Genomic DNA, 17,017 nt, shown 5'->3' with positions numbered 1-17,017 from the left:
GGTTATACATTTCAAGGAGAGTTTTGTAGAGGAGCTGAGCACCAAGATGTGCAGGATGTAGGAAAACACAGTGGGGAAGTGCAGTGTGCTGGGCTAGTAACAGTGAGGCAGCATCCACCCCTGAGGGTGAGGGTCCACCTGAACCAGCTGGCCTGGAGACTATCTGCAGAGCAGAACACCTCCATGTGGGCAAAACTCAAGTGACCTTGTGTTCAGAGAACTCAAGAGGACAAACACTTCAACCAGCCATTCTTTCTTCTTCCAATTGCTTGTCCCCGTGACCAAAGCCAACTGGAAATTCAACTACAGGGTGAAGGAACCATCACTGTGGTAAGAACTGGCATTTTCATAGCAGGGTGGGAAGGGTAGATCCAGGGAACAAATAGAAGACAGCTAGCTGAGGACTCCCAGAGAAATGGAGGACTCAAGATGTTTCTGGACATGCACGCAGTGTATTTTTTTAAAAGATTTATTTATTTTATTTTATGTGTATGAGTGTATGTAAGTGCACAGTGTATATGTCTAGTTCCCATGAAGGCCAGAGAAGGCATATGATATCCTGGAAATGGAGTTATAGACAGTTGTGAACCACCATGTGGGTTCTGGGAATTGGACACAAGTCCTCTGCAAGAGCAGCAAATGCTCTTAACTGCCAAGTCTCCTCTCCAGCTCCCATGAGTGACAAAAGCTGTTGACAATTCCTTGAGGGACAGGCATGGTAGCACACACTTTTAATCACAACACTCTGGAGCCAGAGGAAGGAAGGTCGCTGTGAGGTCATGGCCAGCCTGGCATGTACAGTGAATTCCAGGCCAGATAGGGCTACATAGTAAGACTCTTTTGGGAAAGAGAGAGACACAGAGGGACAGAAAAAGAAAGAATTTTATGATAAAAAGCCAAAGAAATACACAGTGGACAGATTCATACCTAGTTAAACAAAGGACATGTCATCGATGAAGTCCATATAGTAGAAACTTGTAGACATTGCTGACTTGTAGGAAGCAAAGGTAAGGACTCTCATAATTGATTTTGTTATTGTACAACTGTAGCAGGCACAGATCTTTGTGCTCAGATACACACTGGGGGATTCTGGAATGTTAAGCATACAGGGTTGTTCTTTCAACCTGGGAAGAAATGCAAAACCACATTTTTCCACCCAGAAGGATGGAGTAGACATGCTGTGTAGCCTGGTGACCTTTGAAAAATCTGTGTGGCCAAAGACTTTCCAGCACCAGACGGTTCTCCAGACCCTCCTTGTGAACTTGTTTTTCTCGGTCAATCTATAGAACCTATCTTTATGGAAGGTGTCACAAGTACTTTACAAAGAGTTTCAATGTAGTCACATCTAATCTGTATTTAGCTTACTTTGTTCCCCAAAGAGACTTAGGTATGTTTAGTTGTGCACACAGGATTGAGTTAATCATCACAAGAATAATTGTCACTAGATTGTGCTGTTTAAATACATCTAAAATAAACAACCTCGGCTCTGACTCCTGAAGTTTGAACCAACACTGGCTACTGAGTCATGGTGTGCCAAGCCGCCTTCTTGCCTCCCACAGCTCATCTCTCTGCTGCCTGTGAAAGTTGCAGAGACACCCCCACAACACACACACACACACACACACACACACACACACACACACACACACACACACACAGTGGCTGAAATTTGGTAACTTGGAGAGGAGTATTGGTCTTGCCCTTGCCTGTGTTCTCACTGCCCTCTGCAGTTACCATGCAGTGCATGATGACGAGCAGTTTTGTCTCTTTGCCACACTCCTTCTCTCTTCTGGCAACAACAGCGCCATGATCTCCAAGGATCTACCTCAGATCCTTGTGTGTTGGATGTGGTCAATTGCATTATTTGCCTTCTGCTTAACACCACAGGTCAATTAGAGGCCTAGGATCAATCCCACTGGAACCAGATAGTTGATTTTTGTCTTTGGATTACAGTGCTGGGAAGGTACAAGTTTGGACCAATGACAGTGACTGTGCCCAGTTCAGCAGAAGAGGATATTTACAAAAAGAGAATTTGGGATACTCATTAAAACAGAAGCAAAAAATATCTAAAGACAAAGAAAAATAAACGATCTCAATAATACTGTCTAGGTTTCTGGGCTGACCTGTTCCTGAGGCATGTCAATGACTTCCACTTTTCTTCCTTATATGAGCCACTCTACTGTCCTTTTTCCTTTTGCCAGTTCGAGTTGGGTTTCTTCTGCTTACAATAGAGGTGTCCAATTAATCTGCCTGCATTATAGATCTATCAACATCAGGGATTTTCATATGCTTTAATACAAATATTAGTATATTCATAATCACAACCACTGTTGTTGGGTCCTCAGTAAATGTTTGTGGTGTAAAAGACTGTTATCACTAGGTGTGAAATGTCCCCCCAAACACTTGTGTATTATAGGCTTGGTCTCCAACTGATGGATCCAATCACTGACAGGTGATTGGACCAAATAAACAGAGTAACGCACTGCTGAATTCACAACCCAATAATCTATCAGGAGATCGTAGAATATGGGACTTAGTAGAAGGTAGGGAAATGCCTTTGGGAAGTGTCTCATCCTAGACTCTTCCTTTTCTCTCTCTACTTTCTGGCTTGCCTGAGGTGGGCAACTTCCTCTTTCACATGTTCTTATGACCATGAAGTTCTGCCCTTCTCTGGGCAAAAAGCAATGGATCCAGCTGGCCTTGGATTCAACTCTATGCAACAGTGAGTTCCAGCAAATCTTCCCTCCTTTCAAACTGCCCACCTGGAGTATGTGTCATAGTAATGAAAAGCAATTATTGTTACTAAAGGCCAATGAAAGCCTTCTCCAGGAGCAGTGTGGGGGGTCAGGGAAGGTGACACAGCTCTGCATCCATCTCCAGAAGTATCAGTTTTTGCCACCCCAGTCCTTGGTAAAATGTCTGCCACTCTGGAAGTCTCAAAGGGAAAGGAAGGTCACAATCAATTACTCCACTGCCTTATCTGCACATAAACTGACATTTGGAGTCTTCTCCCAGGCCATACATAGAAAGCAGTAGTAGGCTTGTGAAAACAGGCAAGGGTTTTCCACAAATATTAGAACTCAGCCCTAGGCAGCAGGTGCCACGTACTGGTTCTTGCTATTGTGAAGTTCTGCTGGGACCTTCTCAAAAACCATCTTCCCTGGGGCTCCCACACCACACCATTCTCTTCTGTTGCTAAGGAAAGCTCTGCTCATATGACCTCATAGGCCCTATTTCTTACATACACTTTCTGAAGTCTGAGTTGAATCCTTCAAGGTTGCTGATATTCCAGAAAGACAATGTCCCTGACTCTGCCCTCAACACAATCAACCTTGTTCCCTCTGGGTTCCTCTCTCCCTCTCCTGACATCATGATCACCTGCAGAGAGTCTTGGCCACATCTTCTACAGGTGTGGAAAAGTCAGGTATCAACATCTGTACTGTGAAAACCTCTGTCATCCTCTTACTTGAGACCAAGGCTACTACCTTCCTAAGGGAACCACACTGCTTAGATCCATCTCAAAGGAATTCTCACTCTCAGACTCTCTTCCTCAAGCTCTACATCCTCATACAAATGGCCTGAATGGGGGATAAGGCTCCCAATATGACTGCAAAATTCCAGCCAGCGAGGCCAGCCTAGATGCAAGGCCACCCCCTTTCCACTGGAATTGTACCATCTGACACAGCAACCACAAGCCACATATGATCATTGAGAACCTGAAGAGTTGCTGTCTAAATCGCATAGCTCTGTGAGTGTGACAGTCACCATGTTTTACACACAATAAGCTAATGTAAAACAAATCTCATTATTATTTTTGTAATGAGTAGGTATGACAATATGTATAACATGTAGGGCTAATAATATAGTTCATTACAATTGATCTCATTTCTTTCCTATTAAAAATATGGCTACTAGGAAAAGTTAAACTATATACACAGCTTATATCTCTACTAGATAGCACTGCTTTGAAATGTATGGGCCCATGGCTTCAGGGCTTTGCTGTGGATATTGCTCTATATGCTGTGAATGTGTGTTGCTCTGGTTTGTTTGATAAATAAAATGCTGATTGGCCGGTAGCCAGGCAGGAAGTATAGTATAGGCAGGATAAGCAGAGAGGAGAATTCTGGGAACAGAAAGAGCAGAGTCAGGAGTCACCAGCCAGATACAGAGGAAGCAAGATGTGAAGGCAGAACTGAGAAAAGGTACCAAGCCACATGGCTAAACATAGTAAGAATTATGGCTTAATTTAAGTGTAAGAGCTAGTCAATAGTTAGTCTGAGCTAATGGCTGAGCAGTTTTAATTAATATAAGCCTCTGTGTTTACTTGGGTCCAAGCAGCTGCAGGACTGGCAAGTGAGAGAGATTTGTCCTGACCATGGGCCAGGTGGGACATAGGAAAACTTCAGCTACAGGGCTTTCCTGAACTAAAACTCCAAGATAGGACAAGTCCGGTTCAAGGGTCTGCTACATGGTATTTGTGGATCCCACAGTTCCCTGCTTGGCACATTCTAAACTCAAGATAGTATGAGGGAGAAGGAGGGAGTGGAAGGATAAGATCTCTCTCTCTCTCTCTCTCTCTCTCTCTCTCTCTCTCTCTCTCTCTCTCTCTCTCCCTCCCTCCCTCTTGTTATTTTGAGACAGGGTTTCTCTGTGTAGTTTTGGTTCCTGTCCTGGATCTCGCTCTGTAGACCAGGCTGGCCTTGAACTCACAGAGATCCGCCTGGCTCTGCCTCCCGAGTGCTGGAATTAAAGGCGTGCATCACTGCTGCCAGGCCAAGAGATTTTTGTAGTGGCAGCAGCAGCAGCAGCAGCACCAGTGACAGCAGTCATAGCAGTAGCAGTAGGTGATGCTGTTGATATTACTCATCTCCATTAAGCCCTGAGTGAATTAAAGCCATTGCCATTCTGCTGACCTCGCAGGTTGCAATATGTCATATTTTGACATGCAATGCTGTAACTGGTAAACATAGCTACTCTGGTGGCCTGGCCCTAGGCTCCGCAGCCATTTTTATTGCATCAAAACTTAACACAGGGTCTGACACTAGGTGGCAGTAGAAGCCGCACACCATTCTGCCTTGGTCCCAGCTGCACAGTTGGCCCTGCACTGGAAAATGTGCAATGTCCCTGAGGGAAACCCCTGATCCCCCCAGGACTCCTTGGGTTAAGCGCATTTCTTATCTCCAGTTTGCTGCTAGGCACTGTGAAGAACACAGAAAGCTTCTAGGACACAGAACAGCTCTTCAGAGCTTTAGTGTGTTAAGCAACAATTACAGGAGGCCACTGTTTGGAACTGAACTCTCACACCAGGCCCCAGCAGACCAGGCTAAAGCAAAATGGAGTCATGACAGCTAAATACCACATACACAGAAAATGTAAGTAAATCAACCCTAAAACAGAATAGCTTCCTGGAAACAGATTCCAGTCTACCTAAGCTAATAAGAGGAAGTACTTCTGCTTTAACCCTTTCCCTCAAAGATGCATCTTCTTATCAACCCATCAGTTTACTTTCCCTCTCCAGTTTTCTTGTCTCCATTTTGCAAAGCCCACTCTTTTAACATTGTCCAGTGAGCTTTTGTTCCATTTTGTAGAATTGAGGCAGCCCTGATTCACCATCCTTGAAGAAGTCATTCATATTATGATTAAATTTGCTGTAATTTTGTCTTTTGGTAAATCTAAGAAAGGAGACTGGCTCTCAAAAAACAATCTAGAGCTCTTTGGGGAAGCAACAGCATGGTGGTAAGCTAAGGCTAGTTGTGGCTATTCGCTATTTCTCTGATCTCTTTGGCTATTACCCCTGTATTTGGCTCCATGTTTCTTATTTAATAAGATTGTTTCAAAATTCATCTCCATTGAAGAGGTGAGGAAAATTTTGCCTTGTTGAGTCTACAAATTGCTTCTGAAAAAAATGCAGAGAGGATATTCTATTAATTATCTAGGATATAAGATAGTTTTACGAGGCCTGCAGCGGCGGCCCGCGGAGGTAGAAGGGCCCAGCAACAGCCCGCTGAGGTAGACGTGCCCAGCGGCGACAGCCTACAGGGATATTCAGGCCCGGCGGCAGCCGGCAGAGACATTCAGGCCCAGCGGCGGTCCACAGAGGTAGACAGGCCCGGCGGCGAAGACAAGCAGACGCAGGTAGGCCTATGGCGGCGGCCTGTGGAGGAAGACGGGCCCAGCGGCAGCCCGCTGAGGTAGACGTGCAGCGGCCGACAGGGACATTCAGGCCCGGTGGCGGCCCCCAGAGGCAGACAGACCCAGCGGCAGCTGACAGGGACATACAGGTCCGGCGGCGGACCGCAGAGGTAAACAGGCCCAGGGACGGAGACAAGCAGACACAGCTTGGAACAGGGACGCCCCTAACCCCAACATCTGGGGAAGAAGCTATCTCCGTGGGTCAGAACCAGAACGAATCTGAACACTCCGTCTGAGGACAACCCAGGGCCCAGCTGCTGATCCTGTGAAACCCAACAACTTGGAGGTGTTGGTGAGACTACCCTGCTCAGCTGAAACCCATCTGGGAGAGGATTCAGATGCCTACAGTTTAAAGTCTGAAGAAACAAGATCAGCTGAGGAGTTGACAAATGAACAAAAAGTGACCTGAGAACACAGAAGAAGGCGCTACCCAGACACCAAACCAGATCACCAGAATCATAAGTATATAATTCACCGATCGAAATCAGCTGCCCCTGAAGAAATAGCCCAAAAGCACCAATTTAACCAAGAACCCCTACTAAACCAAGACTAAAAATTAGAACAAGAGAGGCACTCTCAGACACAGACACCACCTGCACCTCACAGAGGAAGAGATGAGTAGGCGCCAGTGCAAAAATACAGGCAACAACATAAAGACCTATATGGCAACATCAGAACCTGGTGATTCTACACCTGCAAGACCTAAACATACCATGACAGAAGAAACAGAAGAAATCAACCCTAAAAATGACATTAAGAAGATGATAGAGGCCCTTAAAGAAGAAATAAAACATTCCCTCAATGAGGAAATAAAAACTTTCCTTAAAGAGGAATTGAAAAACTACCTTAAAGAGGAAATAAAAACTTTCCTTAAAGAGGAAATAAAAAACTCCCTTAAAGAGGAAATAAAAACTTCCCTTAAAGAGGAAATGAAAAACTCCATTAAAGAGGAAATAAAAAACTCCCTTAAAGAAATGGAAGAAAAAACGAACAAAAAATGGGAAGAAATCAAAGAAAGCCAAGAAAAAGCAATTAAACAGATGAAAGAAACATTCCAAGATCTGAAAAATGAATTTGAGACAATAAAGAAAACACATGCTGAGGGAATGCTGGAAATAGAAATCCTGACAAAACGAACAGGAACTACAGAAACAAGCATAACCAACCGATTGCAAGAGATGGAACAGAGAATCTCTGACACTGAAGACACGATAGAGAAAATAGATTCGTCAGTCAAAGAAAACAATAAAGACAAAAAAGTCCTAACACAAAACGTCCAGGAAATTTGGGACACCATGAAAAGACCAAACCTAAGAATAATAGGGATAGAAGAAGGAGAAGAATACCAACTCAAAGGCACAGAAAATATATTCAACAAAATCATAGAAGAAAACTTTCCTAACCTAAAGAAAGAAATACCTATGAAGATACAAGAAGCTTACAGAACACCGAATAGGCTGGATCCAAAAAAAAAGTCCCCTCGCCACATAATAATCAAAACACTAAACACACAGAATAAAGAAAAAATATTAAGAGCTGCAAAGGAAAAGGACCAAGTAACATATAAAGGCAAACCCATCAGAATAACACCAGACTACTCAATAGAGACTATGAAAGATAGAAGATCATGGACAAACCTCATGCAGACACTAAGAGACCATGGATGCCAACCCAGACTATTATACCCAGCAAAACTCTTAATCACCATAGGCGGAGTAAACAAAATATTCCAGGATAAAACCAGATTTAATCAATACCTGTTCACAAACCCAGCCCTACAGAAAGCACTAGAAGGGAAAATTCAACCCAAAGAAGCTAAACACATCCATGAAAAATCAAGCAATAGATAATCCTACACCAACATACACCACAGAAGGACAACACAACACAACCAAAAAAATAACAGGAATTAACAATCACTGGTCATTAATATCCATCAATATCAATGGTCTCAACTCACCTATAAAAAGACACAGACTAACAGAATGGATTAGAAAACAGGACCCATCCATATGCTGCATACAAGAAACACACCTAAAGACAGACACTACCTCCGAGTAAAGGGCTGGGAAAAGGTTTTCCAAGCAAATGGACCTAAGAAACAAGCTGGTGTAGCTATCCTAATATCTAATAAAATAGACTTCAAACTAAAATCAATCAAAAGAGACCAGGATGGACATTACATATTCATCACAGGAAAAATCCACCAAGATGAAGTCTCGATTCTAAACATTTATGCTCCAAATACAAAAGCACCCACATTCATAAAAGAAACACTACTAAAGTTTAAAACGCACATCAAACCCCACACATTAGTAGTGGGAAATTTTAACACACCACTCTCACCAAAAGATAGATCTACCAGACTGAAACTTAACAAAGAAATAAAGGACCTAACAGATGTTATGACTCAAATGGACCTAATAGATATCTACAGAATATTCCATCCTAACACAAAAGAATATACCTTCTTCTCAGCACCCCATGGAACCTTCTCAAAAATTGACCACATGCTTGGACACAAAACAAATCTCAACAGATACAAAAAAATTGGAATAACCTCCTGTATTTTATCAGACCACCATGCCTTAAAGTTAGAACTCAATAACAACAAAAATTATAGAAAACCCACAAACTCATGGAAACTGAATAATACCCACCTGAAACATCAATGGGTCAAGGAAGAAATAAAGACAGAAATTAAAGAGTTCCTAGAATTCAATGAAAATGAAAGTACAACATACCCAAACTTATGGGACACTATGAAAGCAGTGCTAAGAGGAAAATTCATAGCTCTAAATGCACACATAAAGAAGATGGAGCAATCCCATACCAATGAATTAACAGCACAACTGAAAGCTCTAGAACAAAAAGAAACAAACTCACCCAGGAGAAATAGACGCCAGGAAATAATCAAATTGAGGGCTGAAATCAACGAAATAGAAAACAAGAGAACAATACAAAAAATCAATGAAACAAAGAGTTGGTTCTTTGAAAAAATCAACAAGATAGACAAACCACTAGCCAAATTAACCAAAAGGCAAAGAGAGAACACCCAAATTCACAAAATCAGAAATGAAAAGGGAGACATAACAACAGACAATGAGGAAATCCAGAGAATCATCAGATCATACTTCAAAAACCTGTACTCCACAAAAATGGAAAACCAGGAAGAAATGGACAATTTTCTGGATAAATACCAAATACCAAAATTAAATCAAGACCAGATAAACCATTTAAATAGACCAATAACCCCTAAAGAAATAGAAACAGTCATCAAAAGTCTCCCAACTAAAAAAAGCCCAGGACCAGATGGTTTCAGTGCAGAATTCTACCTGACTTTCAAAGAAGAACTAATACCAATCCTCTTCAAAGTGTTCCACACAATAGAAACAGAAGGAACACTACCAAACTCTTTTTATGAGGCTACAATTACCCTGATACCCAAACCACACAAAGATGCAACAAAGAAAGAGAACTACAGACCAATCTCCCTCATGAACATTGATGCAAAAATACTCAACAAAATATTGGCAAACCGAATCCAAGAATACATCAAAACAATCATCCATCACGACCAAGTAGGATTCATCCCAGGGATGCAAGGATGGTTCAACATACGGAAATCAGTCAATGTAATACACCATATAAACAAACTGAAAGAAAAAAACCACATGATCATCTCCCTAGATGCTGAAAAAGCCTTTGACAAAATCCAACACCCCTTCATGATAAAGGTCTTAGAAAGAATAGGAATACAAGGAACATTTCTAAACATAATAAAAGCAATTTATAGCAAGCCAACAGCAAACATCAAATTAAATGGAGAGAAACTCAAAGCGATACCACTAAATTCAGGAACAAGACAAGGCTGTCCACTCTCCCCATATTTATTCAATATAGTACTAGAAGTTCTAGCTAGAGCAATAAGACAACAAAAGGAGATCAAAGGGATACAAATTGGCAAGGAAGAAGTCAAACTCTCACTATTTGCAGATGATATGATAGTATACATAAGTGACCCCAAAAACTCTACCAGGGAACTTCTACAGCTGATAAACTCCTTCAGTAAAGTGGCAGGATACAAGATCAACTCAAAAAAATCAGTAGCCCTCCTATACACAAATGATAAAAGGGCTGAGAAAGAAGTCAGAGAAACATCACCCTTTACAATAGCCACAAATAATATAAAATACCTTGGGATAACACTAACTAAACAAGTGAAAGACCTTTTTGATAAGAACTTTAAATCTCTAAAGAAAGAAATTGAAGAAGATATCAGAAAATGGAAGGATCTCCCATGTTCATGGATAGGTAGGATTAACATAGTAAAAATGGCAATCTTACCAAAAGCAATCTACAGATTCAATGCAATCCCCATCAAAATCCCAACACAATTCTTCACAGACTTGGAAAGAAAAATACTCAAGTTTATATGGAAAAACAAAAGACCCAGGATAGCTAAAAGAATCCTATACGATAAAGCAACCCTTGGAGGCATCACCATCCCGGACCTCAAACTCTACTATAGAGCTATAGTAATAAAAACAGCTTGGTACTGGTATAAAAACCGACATACGGACCAATGGAATCGAATTGAAGACCCTGACATTAATCCATGCACATATGAACACCTGGTTTTTGACAAAGGAGCCAAAACTATACAATGGAACAAAGAAAGTATCTTCAACAAATGGTGCTGGCATAACTGGATGTCAATATGTAAAAGATTACAAATAGATCCATATCTGTCACCATGCACAAAACTCAAGTCCAAGTGGATCAAAGACCTAAACATAAATCCAGTTACACTAAACTTAATAGAAAAGAAGATAGGAAGCACTCTTGAACGCATTGGCACTGGAGACCATTTCCTAAATAAAACACCGACAGCACAGACCCTGAGCACAACCATTAATAAATGGGACCTCTCAAAACTGAGAAGCTTCTGCAGGGCAAAAGACACAGTCAATAAGACAAAAAGACAGCCAACAGATTGGGAAAAGATCTTCACCAACCCCACATCTGACAGAGGATTGATCTCCACAATATATAAAGAACTCAAGAAACTAGACATCAAAGCACTGAACAGTCCAATTAAAAAATGGGCTAAAAAGCTAAACAGAGAATTCACAAAACAAGAACTACAAATGGCTGAAAGACATTTAAAGAAATGCTCAACATCCTTAATCATCAGAGAAATGCAAATCAAAACGACTCTGAGATACCACCTTACACCTGTTAGAATGGCTAAGATCAAAAACACCAATGACAACCAATGTTGGAGAGGATGTGGAGCAAAGGGAACACTCCTCCACTGTTGGTGGGAATGTAAACTTGTACAACCACTATGGAAATCAGTATGGCGGTTTCTCAGAAAACTAGGAATCAAACTACCTCAAGACCCAGCCATCCCACTCTTGGGCATATACCCAAGGAATGCTGATACATACCATAAAGATACATGCTCAGCTATGTTCATAGCAGCACTATTTGTAATAGCCAGAACCTGGAAACAACCTAGATGCCCATCAACGGAAGAATGGATGAAAAAAATGTGGTACATATACACAATGGAGTACTACTCAGCAGAGAAAAACAATGAAAGCATGAAATTTGCAGGCAAATGGATGGAACTAGAAAATATCATCCTGAGTGAGGTAACCCAAACCCAGAAAGACAGTTATGGTATGTACTCACTCATTGGTGGATTCTAGATATAAAATGAACAATCAGACCACAACCCATAGAACCATAGAGGCTATATATATATAGCATGGAGGTCCGTAGGACGACTGTGGCATATAATAAATTTCAGTTTTACTCAATTATTGAAAAAAAAATAGCCAAATGAATGGAAACACATGAACTATGAACCAAAGACTGAGGGGCTCCCAGCTGGATCAGGCCCTCTGAATAGGTGAGACAGTTGATTGGCTTGATCAGTTTGGGAGGCATTTAGGCAGTGGGACCAAGTCCTGTGCTCATTCCATGAGTTGGCTGTTTGAAACCAGGAACTTATGCAGGGACACTTGGCTCAGTCTGGGAGGAAGGGACTGGACCTCCCTGGACTGAGTCTACCAAGTCGATCACAGTCCTCGGGGGAGGACTTGTCCTGGAGGAGGTGGGAATGGAGGGTGGGCTGGGGGTAAGGGGAGGGCGTGGGAGGGGGGAGAATAGGGGAACCCATGGCTGATATGTAGAACTGAATGGTATTGTAAAATAAAAAATATATATCACAAAATAAAATAAAATAAAATAAAAGTTAAAGTAAAAAAGATTAATTATATACTAAAAAAAAAAAAAAAATCTAGAGAGGAAATCCCTGCTATGTTGGAGAGAGGGGTGGCAACTATGGGCATTCTGAGAGGCCTACAGGAAAAAGAACAAGATTTTTCTGTGACATGTGACATCTGAGCTGGATTTTCAGGAAGGAGATCTTCTCTTGGAGAAAGCAGAAGATGTTCCTGGAAGAGGAGTGAGCAAGTGCAAAGAACACCCAGGACACCAGTGAAATGGAGGGGACATCTGGAAAGGAATGACAAGGGGTGGGCATGGCAGGACAGGCCTGCATGGTGATGACATTCCTGCCTGGAACAGTGGCATCTCTGCTGAGAAACTAACAGTCTAGACAGGGAAGAGTAGATGGAAGTGGGAAGGTGGGTAGCTAATCCTGGTCGTCAACTTGACTCAATCTGGAATGAATTAAAACGCAAGCCACTTGGCATTCTCGTGAGGGACTTACCTTGGCAAGTGAGGGCAGCGTCTTCTGGTGGCAGCCAGATAAAAGGTCACAGAAGGAGGAAACTTTGCTTTTGTCTTGCCTGCCTTCACTCCTCTAGCAAGTCCATCATCTGTCCCGTGGCTGTCCCATTCCTTTGCTGATATTAGGAATTGCTTTGGGCTTCCGACATAGACTGAGACCAGCGCTCTCCAGGAATCCTCTAGGACCAGATCCAGACTGCTGAGATAGACTGAACTAATACAGGATTCCCAGCCTCCCCAGTGTGAGATGACCATACTCCCAGGACCATATCATGTGATCCAATCTAATAAATTCCCCATTTAATATATGTTCATTCCATCAATTCTCTTCCTTTAGTGAACCCTGATCAATACAGAAGGAGAACTAAGACAAATTGGGAAGGAAACCCTGAGCCTGTGGAACTTTCACGCTCTTGCTGGTGACTCGGGGCTACTGGATTCCTTCTCATCTGCAGAGAAACCCAACAGGCAGTCTCTGCAGGGTCTGGTAGGAAGCTTGTGAATATACCTGTACAGTGCCCGGCTTGACTTCCCGCGCTCTAGCAGACAGGTTCCTAGGTTCTCCATATCCCTGATCCTGGCCCTAGAAGAATGTCCCTCTCCCTTTTGAGCCTCCAAAGCAATGTGGATGCAGATAGACAATTAAATACTGACTCTGTTGGATTAACTTCCAAACTCACACCACCACTAGAGAAAGCAGACTCTTGCTCTGTGTTGCTCGTCTCTTAACACTCAGTAAAGATGGTACCACTGGATTGTCTGAATATCTGCTCTGAGCCTATGCCAGGATCTTCATTCCAGTGGGGACCTAAGAACCTACCGTGCCAGGCTTGCTTATTAATTATTATGAGAGCTGGCATATATTAATTTTGAGTCAGGCAGTGGCCTGGGTTCTTTACATACATGATCATATTCTATCCTCAAGACAACTCACTTTTATAGAGAAAACAAGTTCAGAGAAGTAACTTACTTGCCTGAGGAACCTAAGTGGTGAAGCCAGGCCTTGACTGTAAAGACCTTTATTCTTTCTTAGCCTGTCTTTGGCATGGCATGCTATGGTGTTGGCTAAGTGTGCCCCCAAGCCCTGTTTGTTGAAAGGAAGGGCTTGGCCGTCAGCCTCTGGTGCTGCTGGAAGACAGGAGAGCTTTTAGGAACTAATTAGGTCATTTGTGATGTGTCCTTGAAGAAGTTGGGACCCCAGCCCTTTGCTATCTCTGCCACCGTGAGCGGTTTCCTCTATCACACCCCCACTATGCTATACTGTGCTGCCATTGGCCCCAAGTCAACAGAACCAACCAACCACAGACCAAATTCTCTGAAGCCATGAGCCAAAGAAACATGCCTCCTTGTGATTTATCTCCAGCATTTGCTCACAGTGGTGGATGGCTGACTGGCACGTGGGGAAATCTTGGCCTTCTGAAGGTGAGGAAAGACTCAAGCCTCGCTAACCACTAGACAATGAAGAAAATGAAGAAAGGCCTCTTAATCCAGCTTCCTCAGCAGGTTCTGATGTGCCCAAGACTGTAGTGGGTTCCCTGAAAGCTGGTGCCTGGGCTGCAGTCCACTGTTCTCCCAGCCCTCGCTTCAGAATGAATGGAAGGAGACATAGAATGGAGAGTTGATAGGATGTTACCTTCCAGGAAAACACAAACTGGCCTCCGCTGCTTCACTGCTCTGGGCTGACATCTTGGCTACACAGAAGGTACTGGTATAGAGGCCTTTTCAAGGGAGGGGTGGCTCTGCGCATGGAGGCAGCACCAAGGCACTGTGCTCCCTTGGGCAGCTCCTCCCCCATTAGGTACCACAGAGGTGTAGCTCACAGGCACCTGGACACAAGGCGAATTCACCAGTGCCTGTTTTTCTTAGCAGTTTCCTGGATGAGAGCTGAGTCTAACTGTATCAGAGGGCTATTATCCTGCATGAAGAACTGAGAGACCAAAAGCTTTGGGACTGTTCCGTGCAGGGTTGCTGTGTCCACCCCCTCCATCACCTTGATTCCAGGCAAGGCATCTTCTCATCCAGCCATCACTGTATCTACAGTATGAAGTTGCTGTTCACAGCCATGGAGCAAAACGTTAAGTATGAAGAGTCCCAGTCTCCAAACCTTGGGAGTAGTTGTGGACAAAATAAAACCCAGTTTCTCCCGGATTCTTCAGTGTGTCGTACACATGGGGCCTATTCATCAAATCCCTCCAAACCTTTTAACTCCCTGTTCTATGTCCCTCAAACACATAAAGTTACCAAGAAATATGTAACCATAATTTTGAATGAACCCATAATTTGAACCCACACTTGGTCCTCAATCCCCATGTCACTTTAATTTTGCCTGGTCAGTGTCCTCTGTTCTCTTAGCTGTACAGGCGGCCCACACATACCCAGAAATGACAAGTGAGACTATCGATAGACTCTAGAGTGCTCCAAGAAAATCACTCTGCTTTGATGGGTACAAGCCCCATTCCCATCTCCCTTTCCAGTGATAGTGTGCAGGTCAGAATCTGAAACTGTATATTCCATGGGAGTACTGGGTTCTGGGGACACTTCCCAGGCCTTTAGGCCTCAGGTTGTTACAGTGACATTGTGTTCCAATAACATAATGAGAAAATAATGGCCTCTCCTCACATCTGCTCTGGACTTGGTCACCTGCAGACCCCAAAGCAGAGTAGGTCAAACCCAGTTTTACAGCACCTGTAATTTGCCTGTCCAGACTAGACACCTATAATGTTGTATTCTCCTATCTTCTCGTTCTCACTCTTCCAAACTCAACTACTTCCCACAGAAACACCTCTATGCATATCAGCTCCTGTAATGGAATCCAAGAAGGTACCTAGTCCACCAACTGATGCAGTCTGGCCTCAGCTAGAATACTCTCAAGAGTTTGCATAAGAAACTACAGTGCTGCTGATGAAAAGCTATCAGTTACATATAAATCTGATGATGTGTTTGGAGAGCCTAAGCAATAAAAAGGGAAATATAAGGGAAGACACAGGAAGAACATTCCAGTGTGAAGCAGCAGCATGAACACAGGTGCAGAGGCACCAGCGCAGCGTGGCTGGAGCATAAATGCGGAGTGGGAGAGGGACTGCAGAGGTCAGAGACAAAGGTGGTTTTATTTTGAAGTCAGATAACACATTATGTCAAGACAACTGGTGGGGGGGGGGTGTGGTGGTAGGGCTGTTAATGATGGTGCCTAAATTGGAAAGATGACCAGCTGGGTACTTTAGAAAGGTCTCCAGTCAGAATGAATTTGGGAAGTTCTAAAGATGAGGAAGTAGATCTACTAGGGATGTGGTTTCAGGGACTGGGTGAAAGGGTGTGAGGACCACAGCTAATTATGGTGGTAAAGTGGGAAGAGGAGAAGCAGGAAAACGGAGACAGTTTCACAAGTTGAAGTGGGGGGAGGGGATGAATCCACCACTTCTACGTTTGGCTTGAGTAACTAAAAGTACTGAGGCCACCGACCAAGATACCAACCACATCAGAAGGTAGAACAGAAAAGTGATAAGCCCTTCTCTGAATGTGTTTAAGGTTCATCTTTGTAGGATGATGAGCAAACCTACAGAAGCATGGTGCCCAAGTTCAGAGGAGGTTTCCCACCTAAGGATCTAGACTTTGGATCATGATAAGGAGTGGGTGTTTGTGGGTGAGGTACTGCCAGAATCCAAGGGAAGAGTGTGGAGGGAAGAACTCTGCCATCACCAACTCAAAAAGAGCAGTCAAATCAAACCTGACTAAAGAGACTGGGACAAATCATCATTTAACTGAGTTAGGAGACACTTTGGGGGGGGGGGGACAAAGAATGAAGTGGTGTGCAGACAGCAAGGGGTGCCTGGGAGGTTTAAGTATAGGAGCTAAAATCATCATATTTGTGATTCAGAAAACTTCCTCGGGCAGCTGGATAGTATAGAATGTGGATGAGTCAGACTAGAGGCATGGAGACCAGCTAGAAAAAATTAGAATCTCGAGGAAAGAAGTATGGGTCTTCTCTAGCACAGAGTAACAGAGGTAAAGATGGAAGCTTACCTATTCCTAGTGTTAACATAGTAGACAGCATGTGGTCACA

General features: G+C 43.1%; 1 long non-coding RNA gene across 2 annotated transcripts; it reads left to right on the top strand.

Annotated features, from left to right (window-relative positions):
• Window positions 1-3,252: 3,252 nt before the first annotated feature.
• On the top strand, window positions 3,253-15,105 carry LOC143268390 (uncharacterized). 2 transcript variants are annotated; one of them, XR_013044234.1, is made up of 3 exons: window positions 3,253-3,424; window positions 5,185-5,372; window positions 14,824-15,105. It is a non-coding gene; the product is annotated as an uncharacterized LOC143268390 (long non-coding RNA). The 2 variants fall into 2 exon arrangements; XR_013044235.1 differs by lacking the exon at window positions 14,824-15,105 and adding an exon at window positions 12,623-14,792.
• The last annotated feature ends 1,912 nt before the right edge of the window (window positions 15,106-17,017 follow it).

Source organism: Peromyscus maniculatus, chromosome 1, assembly GCF_049852395.1.
Source record: "Peromyscus maniculatus bairdii isolate BWxNUB_F1_BW_parent chromosome 1, HU_Pman_BW_mat_3.1, whole genome shotgun sequence".
NCBI lineage: Eukaryota > Metazoa > Chordata > Mammalia > Rodentia > Cricetidae > Peromyscus > Peromyscus maniculatus.
This window is presented reverse-complemented; position numbering and strand designations above follow the sequence as displayed.